The 19,567-nt window shown below is 51.2% G+C and overlaps 1 protein-coding gene across 3 annotated transcripts in view; it reads right to left on the bottom strand.

The window, feature by feature from the left end:
* The window catches only part of SORBS1 (sorbin and SH3 domain containing 1), a 260,387-nt gene that overhangs the window by 227,978 nt on the left and 12,842 nt on the right, over positions 1-19,567 (bottom strand). Inside the window, exon 1 of one of the 3 annotated variants that reach the window (XM_066354909.1) lies at positions 4,060-4,390. The exons of the other annotated variants lie outside the window; for them this stretch is intronic. The gene's annotated coding sequence lies outside the window, so the exon portion shown is untranslated. Of the gene's footprint in view, positions 1-4,059; positions 4,391-19,567 lie in introns of those variants that run through there. 3 annotated transcript variants of the gene reach the window in all.

Below are 19,567 nucleotides of genomic sequence, written 5' to 3'. Positions count from 1 at the left end.
CCTCTGACTGTGAGCACCTGCAGGGTGGGACCGAGTCCCATTGGTCCTGCATAACCGCCAGCACACAGCGGGCTTCCATGAACCTGCTGTATTGTCAGATGAAAGCTATTACCACCTTCTGCCCAGAATCCTTTCCAAGAGGCTGGTCCACCTGGCACACTGCTCTCCCAGCCTTCCTGTCCAAGCTCAGGTGTCACCTCTCCTCTGAGAATCCCCTTCCCCTCCCCCACCAGATACACTCTCCCCGAGGCCCCTGTACATACCTGTTACCTGTTAGCACTTATCACACGGCCCTGGAACGGTTCTGTTTACCTCACGGTTCTGTTTACCTATGAGACTCTACCTGGAAGGTAACGAGTTTGGTCTTTGAAACCTCGGCATCAAGCTCAGTTTGCCATGCCAAAGCTGCTGCTCAACAAATGTGCCAGTATAGGGAGGATGGACGGGAGAAATTTATTTTAAATATCTTGCTACAAACTCAAACCCCTAACATTGCAGGTGTGCTTCAATGAAGGAAAAGAAATCCTGTTATTTCCTCTGTTCACATTTGCAAAGTCACGTCTCAAAGCCACTATGATCAGTGAGGTGTGTTGGCTATAATTAGAAAAGGCCTCACCTGTGGATGCCCCTACACACACACACACACACACACACACACACACACCTGTGATCCACCATCAACATACATCTTCAGCTGCCACCTCCCAGCTCATCCAGAGCTTCCTGAGCCCACAGGGTCCTCCTTGTATACTGCGAGTTCTGTACCTTGTCTACTGAGCAGGGGGCTGCTCCCTGCTATACTGAGTTCTGTACCTTGTATACTGAGCAGGGGGGCTGCTCCCTGCTATACTGAGTTCTGTGCCTTGTATACTGAGCAGGGGCTGCTCCCTGCTATACTGAGTTCTGTACCTTGTATACTGAGCAGGGGCTGCTCCCTGCTATACTGAGTTCTGTACCTTGTATACTGAGCAGGGGGCTGCTCCCTGCTATACTGAGTTCTGTACCTTGTATACTGAGCAGGGGCTGCTCCCTGCTATACTGAGTTCTGTACCTTGTATACTGAGCAGGGGCTGCTCCCTGCTATACTGAGTTCTGTACCTTGTATACTGAGCAGGGGGCTGCTCCCTGCTATACTGAGTTCTGTGCCTTGTATACTGAGCAGGGGCTGCTCCCTGCTATACTGAGTTCTGTACCTTGTATACTGAGCAGGGGCTGCTCCCTGCTATACTGAGTTCTGTACCTTGTATACTGAGCAGGGGCTGCTCCCTGCTCACTTTGCACTGTGGTTATCTCCCTCTAGGCATCTGTGGACAATACTCCCTGAGGCACAGGCGAGGCGTAGGCCAGGCATCGAGCCAAGGGAGGGACTTCAAATGTCCAGAGCTGAAAAGGGGCTCCTCAGGCAAAGCTGTTTTCTCCTTGAGATGAGGCAGAAGCCACACATCTGCCCTCCGCTGGCTTTGACGCACCGCTGCACTCTCGGTGCCTAACAGCTCCCAAGCAGGTAGGGAGAGCTGCACGAAGTTTAAGACTTAGCTGTCACCCTGGCTGGATAGAGAGCCCCGTCAGTTAGAGCACTGTACCTAACCACAGAGGTTGTCAGTTTGATCCCCGTCAGGCCACATACAGGAACAGACCTATGTTCCTGTCTCTCTCTCCCTTTCTCTCATGCTGAAATCAATTTTAAAACAAACAAGCAAACACAACAAAAAACCAAAACTAAGCTGTCAACTCTCTGGCTTCCGCTGACACTCCATCGCTTTTGCAGAGCCCTGGACAGCTGATGTGGCTTCCTCCACCCTTGACCTCCCTGCCCCCTGTGCCCACCAAGCTGCACTTTATGTCCCTAAGGCGGGACTAGGGAGCCAGCGGGGCATTCAGACTCTCCGCTGGGCACTCCTTATTGCGGCCACACTGTCCGCCACTTGTCTACTGTCTCCCCACCCTCTCAATCTCGGCCTTCCATATTCAAATCCAACAAAACTTAAGGCTTTTTTGAGAGTTATTCCTGTTCACATTTTAGTTACTATGTAACAAACCAGATTTCCTGTTTCTTTCTTGTGTTTATTATGCTCAGGATATTTTTTCTTACTGCCCTGAGAATTATTCCCATAGGAAACATTCAACTCCTCTGGAGCTCTTTTGACACTAAAACCCTCTTCCCTGAGAACCTTCCTTCTGGGGCATAACAAGGCTGGCAGCTGCTGATAAGCCCCAGTGCGGAGCGGGAAAGCGGCTCGCACTTTGAGTCAGGCCGCCCAGCTCCACCACTGCCGGTGTCGCCTTCCTGGGCCTCAATTTCCCCAGCCATGAAATACGAATAATAAAACCTAACTCAAGCCCTGGCCAGTTGGCTCAGTAGTAGAGTGTCTGCCTGGTATGTGGATGTCCCAGGTTTGATTCCCAGTCAGGGCACACAGGAGAAGCACCCATCTGCTTCTCCACCCCTCCCCCTCTCGCTTCTTTCTCTCTGTCTCTCTCTTCTCCTCCCGCAGCCAAGGCTCCATTGGAGTGAGTTGGCCCTGGGTGCTGAAGATGGCTCGTGGCCTTCCGCCTCAAGCACTAAGAAAAAGCTCAGTTGCTGAACAACGGAGCAACACCTCAGATGGGCAGAGCACCACGCTGCAGGGGGTTTGCCAGGTGGATACCGGTCCAGGTACTAGTAGGAGTTTGTCTCTGTCTCCCCTCCTCTCACTTAATTAAATTTAAAAAACACCTAACAAGCAGTTGTTGCCAGGATTGAAGATCATGACTACACCTAGCACAGGGTCTGAGTGCGTAGCCCCCAAAATGTGAACTGTTATCACTATTCCAACTGCTTTGGGGCACAGCCAATGTGGAGTGGGGGCAGCAAACCTATTTTTTTTCCCCTCATGCATGGAGAATTTTTTCCATAGGAAACACTCAGAAAGGCCTCCTGCCGTGAGTAACTGTAATCATGGAGGAGAAATCAGAAATGAAGGGAGCTGCCTGGAGACCTCAGGAAAGCAAAAGAAGGATGCTTTACTCTTGGAGGACTATAAGGTCTCTCAAACACTCCAGTGCCCTCACCCCCAACCCACATACCTCCCGGTGTGTTATCTAAGACAAGCCACTGAAGCTCAAGGAGTGTCACTTCCTCAGCTGCACAGCGGAGATAACCTTACTGACAGCCCAACTGTTCACGATGACGTGAGGCAGAGTTTCTTGGCGGGTGGTCTGCAAACCACCTGCGACCTGGGCCCAGCTGGTGCCGTCCCAGCCCCTCACCCCTGTTCCTACCTTCCTAACAGAGCCTGCATTTTGTTCCGGTGCCTGCCCTCCTCCAGATGGCTGTAGAAGTGCAAGTGCCCTTAGTGATCGGCTCAAGGGTAGACGTGTGACCCAGCTCCAGCCAAGAAGACATCATGGATGTGTCTTTGGTAGTAGCTTCCTGGCTCCTAAGAGCGAGCCATGGAGTGCCTTCCAGGCACCTGAGAGAGCCAGAATTCAATCTACGTCCCTCTTCTTCCTCTGAACGTCACTAGCACCAAGATGGCCCAGATGGCAAGAACCTGGCTGCTTGCTGATATCACAGAGCCACTCAATCAAGCCAGAAGCTCCCTCTACTTCAGGATTTAGAAGTGCTCCTCTGCTCAACTTCAAGGGGCATGACTCCCACCGCAGACCACATAATGGTGGGTTTTGGGAGTAGTACAGTGCACCAGTCCTATTTGAAACAATGATGTTCCCTGTTAGCCAATTTGAGTTGGAGTTTGTTCCTCGAACTGAAAATATCCGAATAGAACCTGCACAAACCTACGCATGTTAAAAATACAGATGATTGGGTCCCCCCAGGGAGTAATATGCATTTTTAACAAGCACCCCAGGTGGCTGGGATGCCCCCCACCATTAAGAACCACTGCTTTAATGGGAGGTAAAACTACCCAGTGCGGCCAGGCTCAAGGTCAACACTCTATAAGCATTGGTTCAAAACGGCCTTAGCAGACAAACACCAACCACCTGCCTGTTTCCTGAGAAAAGTTACTGCAGGAAGGCCAGAGGAACAGCGCGGAGTGTGAGTTGTCAAACAAATCTCACCTCTTCCCGCAGAAGGTTGCTTTGCACAGTCGTAGAAAAACATCTGCGAACATTCAGCCAGAACCCTCTTCGGGAACAAGCCGACTCGATCCCTTTTCCTCAGCAGCTACAGCTGGAGTCGTTACCTGGAACGTTTCGGTGACAACCACAGTAGACAGTACGGTGGCGCATGCCACATAAATGGCCACTCCAGCTCGCCCAGGGGCCCTTTCAACTTTATTAAAAGGTCATTTTCCTGGCCTGGCTATTTCTTATCCTGGACTGATCACCTCCACGGCACCAGGAAATGGCAAGGGAAGCTGTATTTATCAGAAGATAAAATAAGGAGCTGGCTGTGCCGCCGGGCCGATTCCTGAAATCACTGTGGTTGAAATGTCCAAGATAACAGCGTTCTCACAGGTCGTACCTCACTCCCCTGATTCCGAGGGAGAAACTAAGGGCAAAGAGGGGTGGTGCTTGGGGCTCCGCCTCACACGGCTCTTTTTCTTTAGCATTAGTCAGTTAGGAGGGCTTTTTTTTTTTTTTTTTTTTTTTTTTTTTTTTACCACCGCAGGTATAGTGGATAGAGGGGGGACAGAGACTGCTTAGCATGGAAAAAAAGAGAGATTGAAGGGAGGAGCAGGCGCTAATTTAGAGAGGCCTCTGCAGGATACCGGTGGCCTAGATAAACCACTGCCCGTTGACTCATCTATCTGTCTCCTACAGCTAGGGCTCACTGTGTCCATCTCGTTCCTCTCTGCGTCCCCAGCTCAGGTCCTGTGGAATGCTGGCCGGACTAAGTCAATGAAAGGAAGCACTCAGGAATGCAGGTTGATGAAGTGGATAAATGGTTGGATGAATGGAGAGTGGATGGCCAGGGATGCCAAAGAATTCTGGCCATGGAACCAGGGAAGCCTTCCTGAAGGGCTGCACAGCTGAGCTGGATCTCGAAGCATTTAGACAAGTGCAGACGAAGGGAGGACCCACCTCATCCAAAGTACCTAATACCATCTTAGGCAGAAAGCTGGTGTTAATAAGTGCTTCCCGGATGCATTTACTGAAGTGGCTTTCCTAAGTGAAGGAAGCTGGCTTCATTTCCCACAGCCTTTCGTTTCTCCCTAGGTAAACAGAAGCCACTCCTAACTAGCAACTAAACTGACAAGCAGAGGAAAAGGCACTGCCTACCAGTCTCTACATTCCTCCATTTCTACTCGTACGGAGTTTTCCAGGATCTGTCATGAAGTGACAGAGGCAATGTAGGTCACCCCTTATGTGTGTATCTGCATATAGAAATACTGGAAGCATCCATACGAAATTAATAAAAGTGATTATCTATTGATAGGGGGACGTATCATATATCACCTAAACTGGGACACTTTTGAGAATGAAAGAGGGTGTTACTGATCATCCACTGGCACAAAGAACATAACCTGGGACTGTCATGGGCAAACTGACCCACCTAATGGGGTACAGGTTGGGGGAGGGAGTGAAGCAGACATCACAGGGATGAGAATGAAAATTTTCTATGCATACATTTATATAGTGCTTTGATTTCTGAACCATGTGTATGTATCAACTATTTGAAAATCTAATAATCTTTTTAATAGGAAGAAAATAGCCCAAGAATTTAGCTTTCCAACTCCCTTAGACAAAAAAAAAAAAAGAAGCTCATTTGGGGGCATTAGTCAATAGCCACCCTGAAGAGCAACCCTAGATATTAAAGGAAGTCATTGCTTATAGCACAACCCTCAAGAAAACAGCCAGGAGAGGAGAGCCGTGCATGGCCTAAAAAGGCTCTGACTCCGAGCGGGCCCAGGAGATGGGAACGGAGGGGGAATATAAACAGTGTGACAGACAGAAGGCAGTTCAGGTTTTACACAATCATGGCAACAAAGTGAGATTGATTCAGGACTGAATTAAGCTCTTTATATTGTTTCTACTTAAAAAGGAAATGTAATGACTACAGTCCTCCTCACAGATTTATCTTTCCTGACATCAAGCACATTCATAACCTATTTTAAATTCCAAGGAACAATGCTGGGGTTTAGGAAAAGCGAATGCCAGTGTGTTTCAGCAGAACAATCTGGACGCTGGGGGAAAGCTCCTCTGACCTTTAATTGCTCAGGAAACACACACACGTATTTTCTTTTCTAACTCAAGTTAGAAAAACGCTCAGCCAGGATGCCTGAATTTTAGGATGGGTCTTTCTTTGGAAGAGCTGCTTTGGAGCCTCTTAAAGACCATGTGTGGTGTCACTGTGGCCTCTAGTCTCTTTTGTAACCATCTCCTCGTTTGTTTGTTTGTTTGTTTGTTTGTTTGTTTTTTCTGAAGCTGGAAACAGGGAGAGACAGTCAGACAGACTCCGCATGCGCCCGACCGGGATCCACCCGGCACACCCACCAGGGGCGATGCTCTGCCCACCAGGGGGCGATGCTCTGCCCATCCTGGGCGTCGCCATGTTGCGACCAGAGCCACTCTAGCGCCTGAGGCAGAGGCCACAGAGCCATCCCGAGCGCCCGGGCCTTCTTTGCTCCAATGGAGCCTCGGCTGCGGGAGGGGAAGAGAGAGACAGAGGGGAAGGCGCGGCGGAGGGGTGGAGAAGCAAATGGGCGCCTCTCCTGTGTGCCCTGGCCGGGAATCGAACCCGGGTCCTCCGCACGCTAGGCTGACGCTCTACCACTGAGCCAACCGGCCAGGGCCTATTTGTTTGTTTTTTTTAATTTATTGATTGATTTTAGAAAGAGAAGAAGGTGGAGAGGGAGAGAAGGAAAGAAGGAGAATGAGAGGGGGAGAAGGGGACAGGGAGAGAGGGATAATGAGAGAGTGAGGAAGAGAGAAAGAGAGAGAGAGAGAGAGAGAGAAAGAGAGAGAGAGATTGATTTGTTGTTCCACTTATTTATGGTTGCCTATTGGTTGATTCTTCTATGTACCCTGACCATGGAAGTGAACATAAAGACAATGGTGTATCAAGACGATGCTCTAACCCAGTGGTCCCCAACCTTTTTTGGGCCACGGACCGGTTTAATGTCAGAAAATATTTTCACGGACCGGCCTTTAGGGTGGGACGGATAAATGTATCATGTGACCAAGACAAGCATCAAGAGTGAGTCTTAGACAGATGTAACAGAGGGAATCTGGTCATTTTTAAAAAATAAAACATCGTTCAGACTTAAATATAAATAAAACGGAAATAATGTAAGTTATTTATTCTTTCTCTGCGGACCAGTACCAAATGGCCCACGGACCAGTACCAGTCCGCAGCCCGGGGGTTGGGGACCACTGCTCTAACCAACCAAGCTACCCAGCCAGGACACCACCTCCTTCTTTCACACTACACCACCTCAGGCTCAGGCCTGAATTACCTGGACTGGAAAAATGTCTCATGTCCTGCCTCTAAAAGGTCAGCTAGACCATGTCCCATTATGAACCCTTCAGGAGCTCCACACAGCTCTCAAGATAGAATGTACCATCCAAACAGGGACACTTGAGAGTGAAAGGGGGCACTATTCATTATCACACTGTGACAACAGGCAAAGCCACCCTGGGAAACTGGAATGTGAGGTCATCCTACTGTCGGATAAATCCAGTCAGTCCTCTCAGTACAAGCTTGAATACAAGATACTCCAGGCCAAACTTACCTTTCCAGACATTTTGCATCCTGACCATACCTCAGGATCCAATCCCCAATGGACCTGCAGTTACCCAGCATGACTTGGGCTTCACTATCTCGGTGCATTTGCTCACACCATTTCCTATTCCTGCCTCCACCCCACCCCATCCCCTGCCAGTCTGTCACATGCCTCTGTCCATCTATGCAGATCTAATTTCTACAATTCCTTCAAAACCCAAGTCAAGCCAATCAAGCAGTGGCACAGTGGATAGAGCATCAACCTGGGATGCTGAGGTCCCAGGTTGGAAACCCCGAGGTCACCAGCTTGAGCACAGGTTCATCTGACTTGAACATGACCCCATGGTTGTTGGCTTGGGCCCAAAGTTGCTGGCTTGAGCCTATGGTCACTGGCTTGAGCAAGGGGTCACTGGCTCAGCTGGAGCCCCTCCCCACCATCAAGGCACATATGAGAAAGCAATCAATGAACAACTAAAGTGCCACAACTACAAGTTGATGCTTCTCATCTCTCTCCCTTCCTGTCTGTTTGTTCCTGTCTGTCCCCACCCCCACCCCCTTAAAAACCAAAAAAATCCAAGTCAAATGGTGCCATTCTTTACTGCATTCATTTAACATAGTTTTTACTGACGGTTCATTATGTTAGGCACATAGTAAGTACTGAAAAAAATTCACCTCTAGTGGAACTTGAATTTGTGCATGTGTTTATGTGTGTACGTGTGTGTGTGTGTGTGTGTGTGTGTGTGTGTGTGTGTGTGTGTGTACGTGACTGTGATAGCCGGTACCAAGGATGGGCACAGGGTGATATACTAGAAAGTATTCTCTGTTATGGTTTTGTACAGACACACCCACCACCCCATAAGGCTTTGCTCCTTGAAGGCAAAGCCCAAGAGACCCATCTTACAACCCTGCTGAACCCACCACATGCCCTTGAATGTAGCAGGCATTCAACAAACGTCTACTGAGTAAAGAATATGAAAATCTTTATTTATTTAGTCTGAAGACCAAATAACAACTAGTTTTGCATGAACCCGTATGAGAACAAAGAGGAAACTGAATTCCCACTGACCTTAGAGAGACACCCCAGGTCCTACGATTGTGACCCTCATTTGACACTGACGCTGGAAAGGAACTGAAGTCACCTGACTCGACACTATTGCTTCTCCAGAGGTTCAGTGACTCGCTCATCCAAGGGCACACAGCTAATTAGTTACTGAGCCACTGGAGAGGTCAGAAGGTGACACAGGAAAGACTGAGAATTCAATGACTGAAAAAATGACCAAAGGAGCCTCTGGAGCAGAGCTGTCTATAGGAGGGAGGTGGCCCTGGATGTTGGAGTGGCCTGAGAGCTTCATGAGGGAGGTCTCGGGTGGGGGACCAAGAGATGGAAGGGAAGTGGGTGACTGTCCCCTCAGTGAGGCCAGCAGGGGAAAGGCTCCGTGGTAGCAAGTTTGGCAAGGGAGGACTACAGCAGGGGTCCCCAAACTTTTTACACAGGGGGCCAGTTCACTGTCCCTCAGACCGTTGGAGGGCCGGACTATAAAAAAAAACTATGAACAAATCCCTATGCACACTGCACATATCTTATTTTAAAGTAAAAAAACAAAATGGGAACAAATACAATATTTAAAATAAAGAACAAGTAAATTTAAATCAACAAACAGACCAGTATTTCAATGGGAACTATGCTCCTGTCACTGACCACCAATGAGAGAGGTGCCCCTTCCAGAAGTGCGGCGGGGGCCGGATAAATGGCCTCAGGGGGCCGCATGCGGCCCGCGGGCCATAGTTTGGGGACCCCTGGACTCCAGGGTTCCAAAGGGAGGCAGGGAGGCTGCTCCTGGCAGAAACCCTCCCTGGTGATGTACACAGCCGAGAGCAGGGCGCAGACACAACATTTCTGTGTCCGACCTGGAAGAGGAGCTGGGGGTGGGGGGGTGCCGCGCTCAGACTGCCCCAGCAGCACCTCCCCCGGCGATGGGCTGCTCCACCCGGCCCACTCGACTGCTGACAGTGCTCAGATACAGCGGCTCAGAGAAACTCAAGGAAAGGCCGAGTCCTGGGTCTTCCCCAGATCTGTTTGTCTGTCTGCCCTAAGCGGCATGGGGCAGACTAGAGTTAAACAGTAACTAGCAGCAAAGGGGCTGGGCAAGCAGCCTAGTCCTACCCCGTACGTCTGCAGCCTAGTCCTACCCCGTACGTCTGCAGCCTAGTCCTACCCCAGTACGTCTGCAGCCTAGTCCTACCCCAGTACGTCTGCAGCCTAGTCCTACCCCGTACGTCTGCAGCCTAGTCCTACCCCGTACGTCTGCAGCCTAGTCCTACCCCGTACGTCTGCAGCCTAGTCCTACCCCCGTACGTCTGCAGCCTAGTCCTACCCCGTACGTCTGCAGCCTAGTCCTACCCCGTACGTCTGCAGCCTAGTCCTACCCCGTACGTCTGCAGCCTAGTCCTACCCCGTACGTCTGCAGCCTAGTCCTACCCCGTACGTCTGCAGCCTAGTCCTACCCCAGTACGTCTGCAGCCTAGTCCTACCCCGTACGTCTGCAGCCTAGTCCTACCCCGTACGTCTGCAACATGCAGCCCTTCCTCAGGCCTTTCTGTGGTGTGCAGTCATGGCAATCATTCCATAACGGCATTTCAGGAGAAAATAGACAAGTGACTGGATCTGAGTTCTTGTTTCAGCTACACGCAGAGAAACAGCCAAGTCAGTTCTCAGCAGCCTGGACAGGGCCCTGCACACGGCTCACCTGTCCGGCTCATCTGCAGCCCTGAGCCTCGCTGGCCTGTCACACTTGACTGGAATGTAACCCCCTGGCCTCCACCCACCATTACCACCATCTAAGCCAGGGGTTCCCAAACTTTTTACACAGGGGGCCAGTTCACTGTCCCTCAGACCATTGGAGGGCCGGACTATAAAACAAACTATGAACAAATCCCTATGCACACTGCACATATCTTATTTTAAAGTAAAAAAAACAAAATGGGAACAAATACAATATTTAAAATAAAAAACAAGTAAATTTAAATCAACAAACTGACCAGTATTTCAATGGGAACTATGCTCCTCTCACTGACCACCAATGAAAGAGGTGCCCCTTCCGGAAATGCGGCGGGGGCCGGATAAATGGCCTCAGGGGGCCGCATGTGGCCCGCGGGCCGTAGTTTGGGGACCCCTGATCTAGGCTCTGTAGAACTCAGCACATGAGGAGCCCAAACTGAAAACACTCATTAACACACAACAAAAGTCTCTGGAGCTAAAGGAACACCAGGAGTTCCTCAGATGGGCTTTCCAGGTGGCCTTCCACCAGCCCTGTGCTCGGAGGTAAAAACCCAGCCAGGGTCCAGAGGGCAAGGCTGCCCGACCTCAGCACACTGACATTGGACGTGGGATCCCGCTTTGTCGTGGGACTGTCCCGTGCACTGGAAGACTTAGCAGCACACTGACATTGGATGTGGGATCCCGCTTTGTCGTGGGGCTTCCCTGTGCACTGGAAGACTTAGCAGCACACTGACACTGGATGTGGGATCCCGCTTTGTCGTGGGGCTGTCCCGTGCACTGGAAGACTTAGCAGCACACTGACACTGGATGTGGGGTCCCGCTTTGTCGTGGGGCTGTCCTGTGCACTGGAAGACTTAGCAGCACACTGACACTGGATGTGGGATCCCGTTAGCAGCACACTGACACTGGATGTGGGATCCCGTTAGCAGCACACTGACATTGGATGTGGGATCCCGCTTTGTCGTGGGACTGTCCTGTGCACTGTAGGACTTAGCAGCACACTGACATTGGATGTGGGATCCCGCTTTGTCGTGGGGCTGTCCCGTGCACTGGAAGACTTAGCAGCACACTGACACTGGATGTGGGATCCCGCTTTGTCGTGGGGCTTCCCTGTGCACTGGAAGACTTAGCAGCACACTGACACTGGATGTGGGGTCCCGCTTTGTCGTGGGGCTGTCCCGTGCACTGGAAGACTTAGCAGCACACTGACACTGGATGTGGGATCCCGCTTTGTCGTGGGGCTTCCCTGTGCACTGGAAGACTTAGCAGCACACTGACATTGGATGTGGGATCCCGCTTTGTCGTGGGGCTGTCCTGTGCACTGGAAGACTTAGCAGCACACTGACACTGGATGTGGGATCCCGTTAGCAGCACACTGACACTGGATGTGGGATCCCGTTAGCAGCACACTGACATTGGATGTGGGATCCCGCTTTGTCGTGGGACTGTCCTGTGCACTGTAGGACTTAGCAGCACATTGACATTGGATGTGGGATCCCGCTTTGTCGTGGGGCTGTCCTGTGCACTGGAAGACTTAGCAGCACACTGGTTTCTACCCACCAAATGCCAAGTAGCATCCTCTAAATTGTGACAATCAAAGATGTCTCCAGACATTGTCAAATGTCCCCTAGAGGTAAGAGCGCCCATAGCCAAGAACAACTGCCAAAGGGTGACCTCCCTAAATGTTCTATTCCACACACCCCCACATGCTCGGGCACTTGGAGCTCTTAGCCCTACAAATAGCTAGGAGGTTAAAAGGCAGAGCTTTCAATCAGGTGGACCTTAGTCGGAGTCCTGCCTCTGTGTCTCACTCCCTGTGACTTTAGGTAGATGACACAGTCTCTTTGAGCCTCAGTTCCTTCACCTGTAAAATGGCAACGACAGAAAAGCCCCTACCTCATGGGACGGCCATGGCAGTCACACAAAAGGTCACATAAAGATTCACTGGCACAATGAGTACTCAATAATTGTTAGGGATTATTTGCAGGCCTGGAACATTCTTTTTAGCCAAGCCTAGAGTTTAGTCTTCTATTTCTGTGGCTTCTGATCTTCCCCCTCCTTCCTATGCCCTTTCCACCTGTTAAATGCCTTTGGTCTTAACCTTTGGTCAGAAGGAATCCTTCCTGCTGGTTCAAAGGCATCTGAGGTTAAAGTGAAGGAAAGAAAACACACACACACAGAGAGAAAGAGAGAGAGAGAGAGAGAGAATGAGATAGCGAAGACCTTTCAGATCCAACCCTGCCCAGACCAACTCTCCTGACAAAGGTTTCCATTGTTGTCCATAAACAAACTTTTCCACAGGGAGGCCTTAAAAGAGCCAAAAAGCCTCAAAGTCTCTGGACTCTTCCAGTTCTTATCCCCATTCTGCCCTGACTGCGGCATAGCCCTTTTCCCTTTCTGGGCCTCAGTTTCCTAATCCGTGAGGACTGGTGAGCTCTGAGCAGCCCGTCACCATTCTCTCAGACATGCTCTGAACACTGCTGTCCGATGGCAGCTGGACCCACGTGGCACGTAAGTGCCTAACTGGGAATAAGGGTCATAAAGACAAATCGTTCTCTTTTATTCCCTGTGTTCCCCCACAGCCAGGAAATACAGTATTTGCAGGATGCAGAAATAGAGATTTGTTGCCAATGGAGTCAAAGACCTGGATAAAATGAAATCCTGCCCTGAGACCTTGGACAAATTAGTTCATCTCTCTAATCCTGTTGCCTTATCTGTAAAATGGGATAATAAGAGAAGCAGGAATGATATAAAAATTATGAGACAAAGATCATGAAAGCTGGCCCAGAGCTGGCATACACCCTTCAAAAAAACATAGAGTTTCCTTTCTGGACTCTCTGTGTTAAATTCTGTAATATAACTTGTCCTTCTCCTCTGGAAATACTTCCCTCTGTCCTTTCTCAAGTTCTGTCCAAGCCCTCCTCTGCCAGGAAGCCTTCTATGCAAGGACTCTGCTTCTAAAAGTCCAAAGCCATAAATTTCCAGGAGATTGGTTGGTGAGTGGAGACGGGGCAGGGAAGAGGAGGAGGGGAAGGAGCTCACTGACAACAGTTCCCTGCCCTGACAATCTCCTTGCTGTGAACTCAGGAAGATGAACGACCCCTCCCTGTGCAGCCCCAGCATGGAGTGCTGACCTCAACCACACAGCAGGAAGATAAGCAGTGGGACCAGGCGGTTTCTCCCCTCACCTCCACGTGGGCCTCCCAGATCTCCAGGCCAGACCCTCCCCCTTGCAAGCCCTCAGGCTGTGACACCGCCAGTGGGTGAGATGAGCTTGCACTGTAAGGCGGAGCAGCCTACCCATAACAAAATGGAACTTGGGAGATATAAGCATTGGCCCAAGGTCTCCCAGAGAGTCCAGAGGCAGGGCTGGGGTTAGAACAGGAGCTTCTGGGCTCTAGAGACCCGGGGCCTCTGCCCACACCTTCTGTCCTCTAGCTGGCCCCCCTCCTCTCTCAGGTGCCACCATTCTCCCAGGCTAGGAAGCTGGCAGTCACCTCCACCTCTTCCCTTGCCTTACTTCTCTCCTCCTCTTATCACCAAGACCAGTAACCCGTCAGTGACAAAACGAACTGCAGACGGCCCCGCCATCTGCGCCTGGTTCCCATCACCTCAGCACCAAGGAGGTCAGGCTGAGCTCCTCAGAAGCCTGTTCCACCCACCAGGCCCGGGTTCCTCTTCCTTCCACAGGCCTTTGCCATGGTGGCCTCCTGTCCGGCAACCCGCCATGGTTCCTCCGCCTCACTGGATTAATACCCCTCCTGCCCCCAGGAACTAGTCCGCCGGGCTGCACCTGCTCCACCAGGTGCCCCTCTCTCTCGGCTCCTCTCTAGACCTCTGCCCACATCACTCCCCTCCCTTTGGCAAGTCTTACCTTCTCCCCTTCCCCTCTCCAATGGGTCCTTCCAGGCTCTGTCCAAGGCCCCTCCGTGGACCTCCAGGGCCCACAGCAGTCTCAGCCCCTCACAGCCACCCCCGCCCGGCGGAGGGCCTCGGCCTGGTGTGCCCTGGCCTCTGCTGCCGCTGCCCCGCCAGAGCTGTGGGCTCTACCCCTCACCACACCGCAAGGGCCTCCCGACAGCCTGGCCCCGTTCCTCTCCCTCCAAACTCAGCCTGGCATTCATTCCACAAATACGATCTGCGTGCCTCTAATATGCCAGAAAGTTCTTGTCCTTGCTCTTGAAACCCTCCTAACCGTTCACGGCACTTCTTAAAGGCCACCAACTCTGTGACTCTTTCCCCAGCCGACCCCAACCCCCCTCCCCCTGGGGTCACCTCTCCACCTGAGGCCTCCTAGTTGTTCTCAAGGCAATGTCCTCCCGTGTCCTCCCTGAGATCGAGACATTTTCTTTACTCGTGGCTGGGCCTCCCACAATACCCTATACCAATAAATGCTCAATGAATAGCTTTCACAGTGAACTGAAACAGAATCGGTCCAATTCTCAGGCCAGGTTGGGCTCCTGGGTGGCCTCAAGCTCCGTACATCCAAATGACCTCTTACTGTTCTTCCAAGATTGGATTTGGGCCCAGACTGAGTCAAATGACCTCTTATCATTCGTCCAAAATTAGGCTTTCCTCTTTAATTACACCTTATCTAGCCATACTCTATGTGGATTCTAATTTCTAACTACATAATTACTTCAAGCCCTGGGACTTAAAAACAAAAAAGAAAAGAAAGGCGTGTATATGATTACACAGGTAAGTAAATACATCAAATATACATATTTACATATGCCATACTCTGTTTTCTTGTTCATATACAATTCTGTAGTTCAGAAAAGAGAGTCTGCAGAGAGGTCGAGATGACATTAAGGTAAAGCTCTCACTGGGTGGGAGCACATGAAAGAGAACTTTATGGAGAAGCCTAACCCTGAGATGAGCCTGAACGAAGCCTGAGTAGTCCCCAGGCCTCTCCCTTCCCTTCTGCAACGAAGAAAGGGTAGGTTTTAAAACCATGACATTGCTGATCCCTCTTTTTTTTTTTTTTTTTTTTGACAGAGACAGAGAGTCAGAGAGAGGGATAGACAGACAGGAAGGGAGAGAGATAAGAAGCATCAATTCTTCATTGTGGCACTTTAGTTGTTCATTGATTACTTTCTCATATGTGCCTTGACCAGGGGGGCTACAGCAGACCGAACGACCCCTTGCTCAAGCCAGCGACCTTGGGCTCAAGCGGGTGAGCCTTGCTCAAACCAGATGAGCCCGCGTTCAAGCTGGCGACCTTGGGGTATTGAACCTGGGTTCTCTGCGTCCCAGTCCGATGCTCTATCCACTGCACCACCGCCTGGTCAGGCAATGCTGATACCTCTTAACCAAAATATCTGCCCTCTTCTGAATTCCAGGGCCTGCCTTGTGCTGCTGCTGCTGATTTGCCTCACTGTGCAGACAAGGGCCCAGGCTCCTCCATCTTGGTATTAGCAATTCTCAACCCCTCCCAGTACCAGAAGGGGCTTCTAGCAGCCTCCCTCCCCCACCTTACACTCCAGCCTGATTAAAACATATGCTCTTGGCCCTGGCCGGTTGGCTCAGCGGTAGAGCGTCGGCCTAGCGTGCGGAGGACCCGGGTTCAATTCCCGGCCAGGGCACATAGGAGAAGCGCCCATTTGCTTCTCCACCCCTCCGCTGCGCTTTCCTCTCTGTCTCTCTCTTCCCCTCCCGCAGCCGAGGCTCCATTGGAGCAAAGATGGCCCGGGCGCTGGGGATGGCTCCTTGGCCTCTGCCTCAGGCGCTAGAGTGGCTCTGGTTGCAATATGGCGACGCCCAGGATGGGCAGAGCATCGCCCCCTGGTGGGCAGAGCGTCGCCCCGGGTGGGCGTGCCGGGTGGATCCCGGTGGGGCGCATGCGGGAGTCTGTCTGACTGTCTCTCCCTGTTTCCAGCTTCAGAAAAATGAAAAAAAAAAAAAAAAAAACATATGCTCTTCTCTCAGTCCCGCAGCTTCCTCATGCCACCCGCCTCTGCTCGTGCTGGTCCCTCTGCCCTCCGTCAGGAGTGCCCTCCTCTGGCCCGGCTCCAGCTCCGCTCTGGGTGGCCCCCACTGCACCCTGTCCTTGCCCCAACTTAGTGCTTCAGCATAAAGACCTTTCCATGTGCCTACCTCTCCCTTCAGACCAGTCATCACCAAACTTTTTAGTCACTCCTATTAGTAAAATAGCATCGAGCACGCTTACTTATAAGTTAATTATAAATCTGTGTTGTACACAGGAAAGCTACATAGTTCTATACTTGAATTAAGGAATAAACAGAACTTGAACTGATCAAGTTCTCACCCTGCCCTCCATGGAGACCTGGAGAACTCAGGAACAAACAGCCTGCGGGTGGCAAGGCCGTTTCAGTCTCTTTGTAGCCCCAGAATCTGGTCCTGAACCCAAAACTTAACAAATGAACTAATGTACTCCACAGACAGAGGGCAGCTACTCGGGCCCACGCACATGTTGAACTTTGGGGATAGAATGGTGACGAGAAACAGCCCTGGCCACTGTCATCGTGGCTCCTATAGACGGGTGGGTCAGGCAGGCGGACAATGAATGATTTTCTACACAAGTGTAACAAAGCCGCCGAGACAGGTGCCGTGCAGAATGCGGTGTCCAGAACACCAAACTCTGACAGCCTCGCACAGGAGGGTCCGGCAGCGGCCCCTTCTCTGCTGCTTCAGGTGGGGCCGGGAGGGGGAGCGGGCTGACCAGGTGAAGGGAGACCACGTGGGCAGGAGACCTGAGGGGGGACGAAGAGTCCTAAGAGCCAGAACTAACGGAGGTCAGTAAAATGGAATAAATGAACAAGCCCCCAAAGGACGGTGCGTTCTCCTCCTCCCATTCACTCCTCTCTATTTATAAAGACCACCCCCAGCTTCATTCCTCTGAAGGGGCCACTCAGCCCTCTCACTGACCAGTCCTCAAAGAGACAGGTCCCCCACCCCTTCTGAGAAGCTCAAAAGCCCCAGGAAGACACGCCTGAAAACCATGCGTGTTGCCATGGGCGCCACCAATCAAAGGCTCCTGGGCAGTTTAATTTTTTAAAGAGTGTGTTAAATATTTTACATCATCTAACAGCACAGCTTCTTCCTTACCTACAATGAAAAGGAATACTCTCTTCTCTTCTCCTTGAATTAAGATTTACGCAAATTAAGTAAAACGCCAATCCGAAAGACAGTCTGGAGTGTGCACCCACCGTCAAGGGCATCTCTGCGTTTCCTGGTCGCCCAGGTGTCCGTTCCTTAAGGGAGCAACCCGGGCAATCTAGAAGCACAGCTGCAAAACTCCTCTCTGCCGAAGCTTCTCTGACCCCAGGATGGGAAAATTATTTACAGTGATGCTTCAGGTGAGTGTTTAAACAGCTCATGACTTTAATAATTAAAGGCAAAGCCAAGACCATAGATGAGATGCAGGCTGGCGGGCGGCGGGCCTCCTCCAGCAGCAGCTGTCTCGAAGAGGAGCTGTATCTTCTATCAGTGCTCAGGCATGACGAGCATTTCCCAGTTCCTGGGGGGCCTCGCCCCCTCACACCTGCCAGCGCTGGCTCGCTACCTACCATGTCCAGCATAACGGCCTCACAAAGCAAACAAAACAGTCCTAAGAGGCCCGAGATGGCCGTGGCCCAGGCTCATGGGCTTGGCAGACTGATTTTCAGCAGCCACCACCAAACCCTGCTGACGGCCGACCTCCTCCAGCTCCTCTACGTTCTGTCGCCATCGGGATTCTGCTTTCTCCGGAGCCTTCCTCATTTTGTCCAGCTCACAGCAGCCCAGTTCTTACTTCCGCTTTGGCTTCTCCGTCCAGATCTCTGGCCCGCTCTCCAACCCAATGCCCAGGCCCACTGGGGCCGCGACTCAAGTCTCCCAGCTCCAGCCCTGTCCTCTCCTATCTCATCCCTAGCTTCTAGATACTGCCCAGTATCCTATCACCTGCCTCCCGTGTGCGCTGTCTAGAAAGAGAGGCCCAAGCACAGAAGAGTCAGTGGCGTACACATGTTACAGCCATGTTGGAAAGACTCCCTAACATCAGGTTACCACAAAAATGTTTCCACTTTCCCCGTCGGTTTGTTATAAGCAACTACAACCCCTGACTATCATTCTGTGCTCAGAGAAGTCACCCCACACTAGCTCTGCCTGACTAAAGACAAACACGAAATGAAGAAGCAATCTGCCAATGAGTTCTCTACTCACAAGTCAGCCAAGGAAACCGCTCAGGTGCACAGACACCAGGTTCCACACAAAATCCAGGCAATCAGAGACACTGTTTGGATTTCACAAGGTATGTCCTAGTGACCCTTCATGCTAGGAAACCAAGCTCAAAGGTCGGCCTGCAGGCCGATGTTAATAATCGATGCATAAGGCATTATATAAATGAGTAATGAGTTTTGACATCGACAAGCAGGCAGAAGGGCAATTCCGGGATCTAACTAAGCGCCCGTTCCTGTCACAGCTGCTAGGAGCTCAAACATCACCCGTGATGGAAAGGCCCAAACAGGAATGAGGTTGGCAGAGCCAAGTATAGGTTAGGGTACAAGGAAGTAGTCACTGCGTACTCCTGATCACCAGTACTGGTACTCAGGCAGTAACTTTATGCCACCTGAGAATCCAGGTTGTCAGGAACAGTCTCCTCATAGGTCATTCCTGAGTCCATCACTGCCTCCCTGTCCTCTGTGCCTCACTTGGGGCAACAAGATTCCTCATGGGTTATGTATGTCTATTGTGCCTTTACTACCCCTATCCCCCCCACACACACTGTCATACTAAAACCTTCCTACTTAGCCTGACCAGGTGGCTGCACAGTGGATAGAGCGTCGGACTGGGATGCAGAGGACCCAGGTTCAAAACCCCAAGGTCGCCAGCTTGAGTGCGGGCTCACCAGCTTGAGCACAGGGTTGCTGGCTTGAGCGTGGGATCATAGCATGACCCCATGGTCGCTGGCTTGAGCAAGGGGTCACTTGCTCTGCTGTAGTGCCCCATCCCCCGGTCAAGGCACTTACGAGAAAGTAATCAATGAACAACTAAGGAGCCACAACGAAGAATTGATGCCGCTCATCTCTCTCCCTTCCTGTCCTATCTGTCTGTATCTGTCCCTCTCTCTGTCTCTGTCACACACAAAAAAACAACTTCCTACTTGAAAACCTGAAACGACC

Source organism: Saccopteryx leptura, chromosome 13 (assembly GCF_036850995.1).
Source record: "Saccopteryx leptura isolate mSacLep1 chromosome 13, mSacLep1_pri_phased_curated, whole genome shotgun sequence".
NCBI lineage: Eukaryota > Metazoa > Chordata > Mammalia > Chiroptera > Emballonuridae > Saccopteryx > Saccopteryx leptura.
This window is presented reverse-complemented; position numbering and strand designations above follow the sequence as displayed.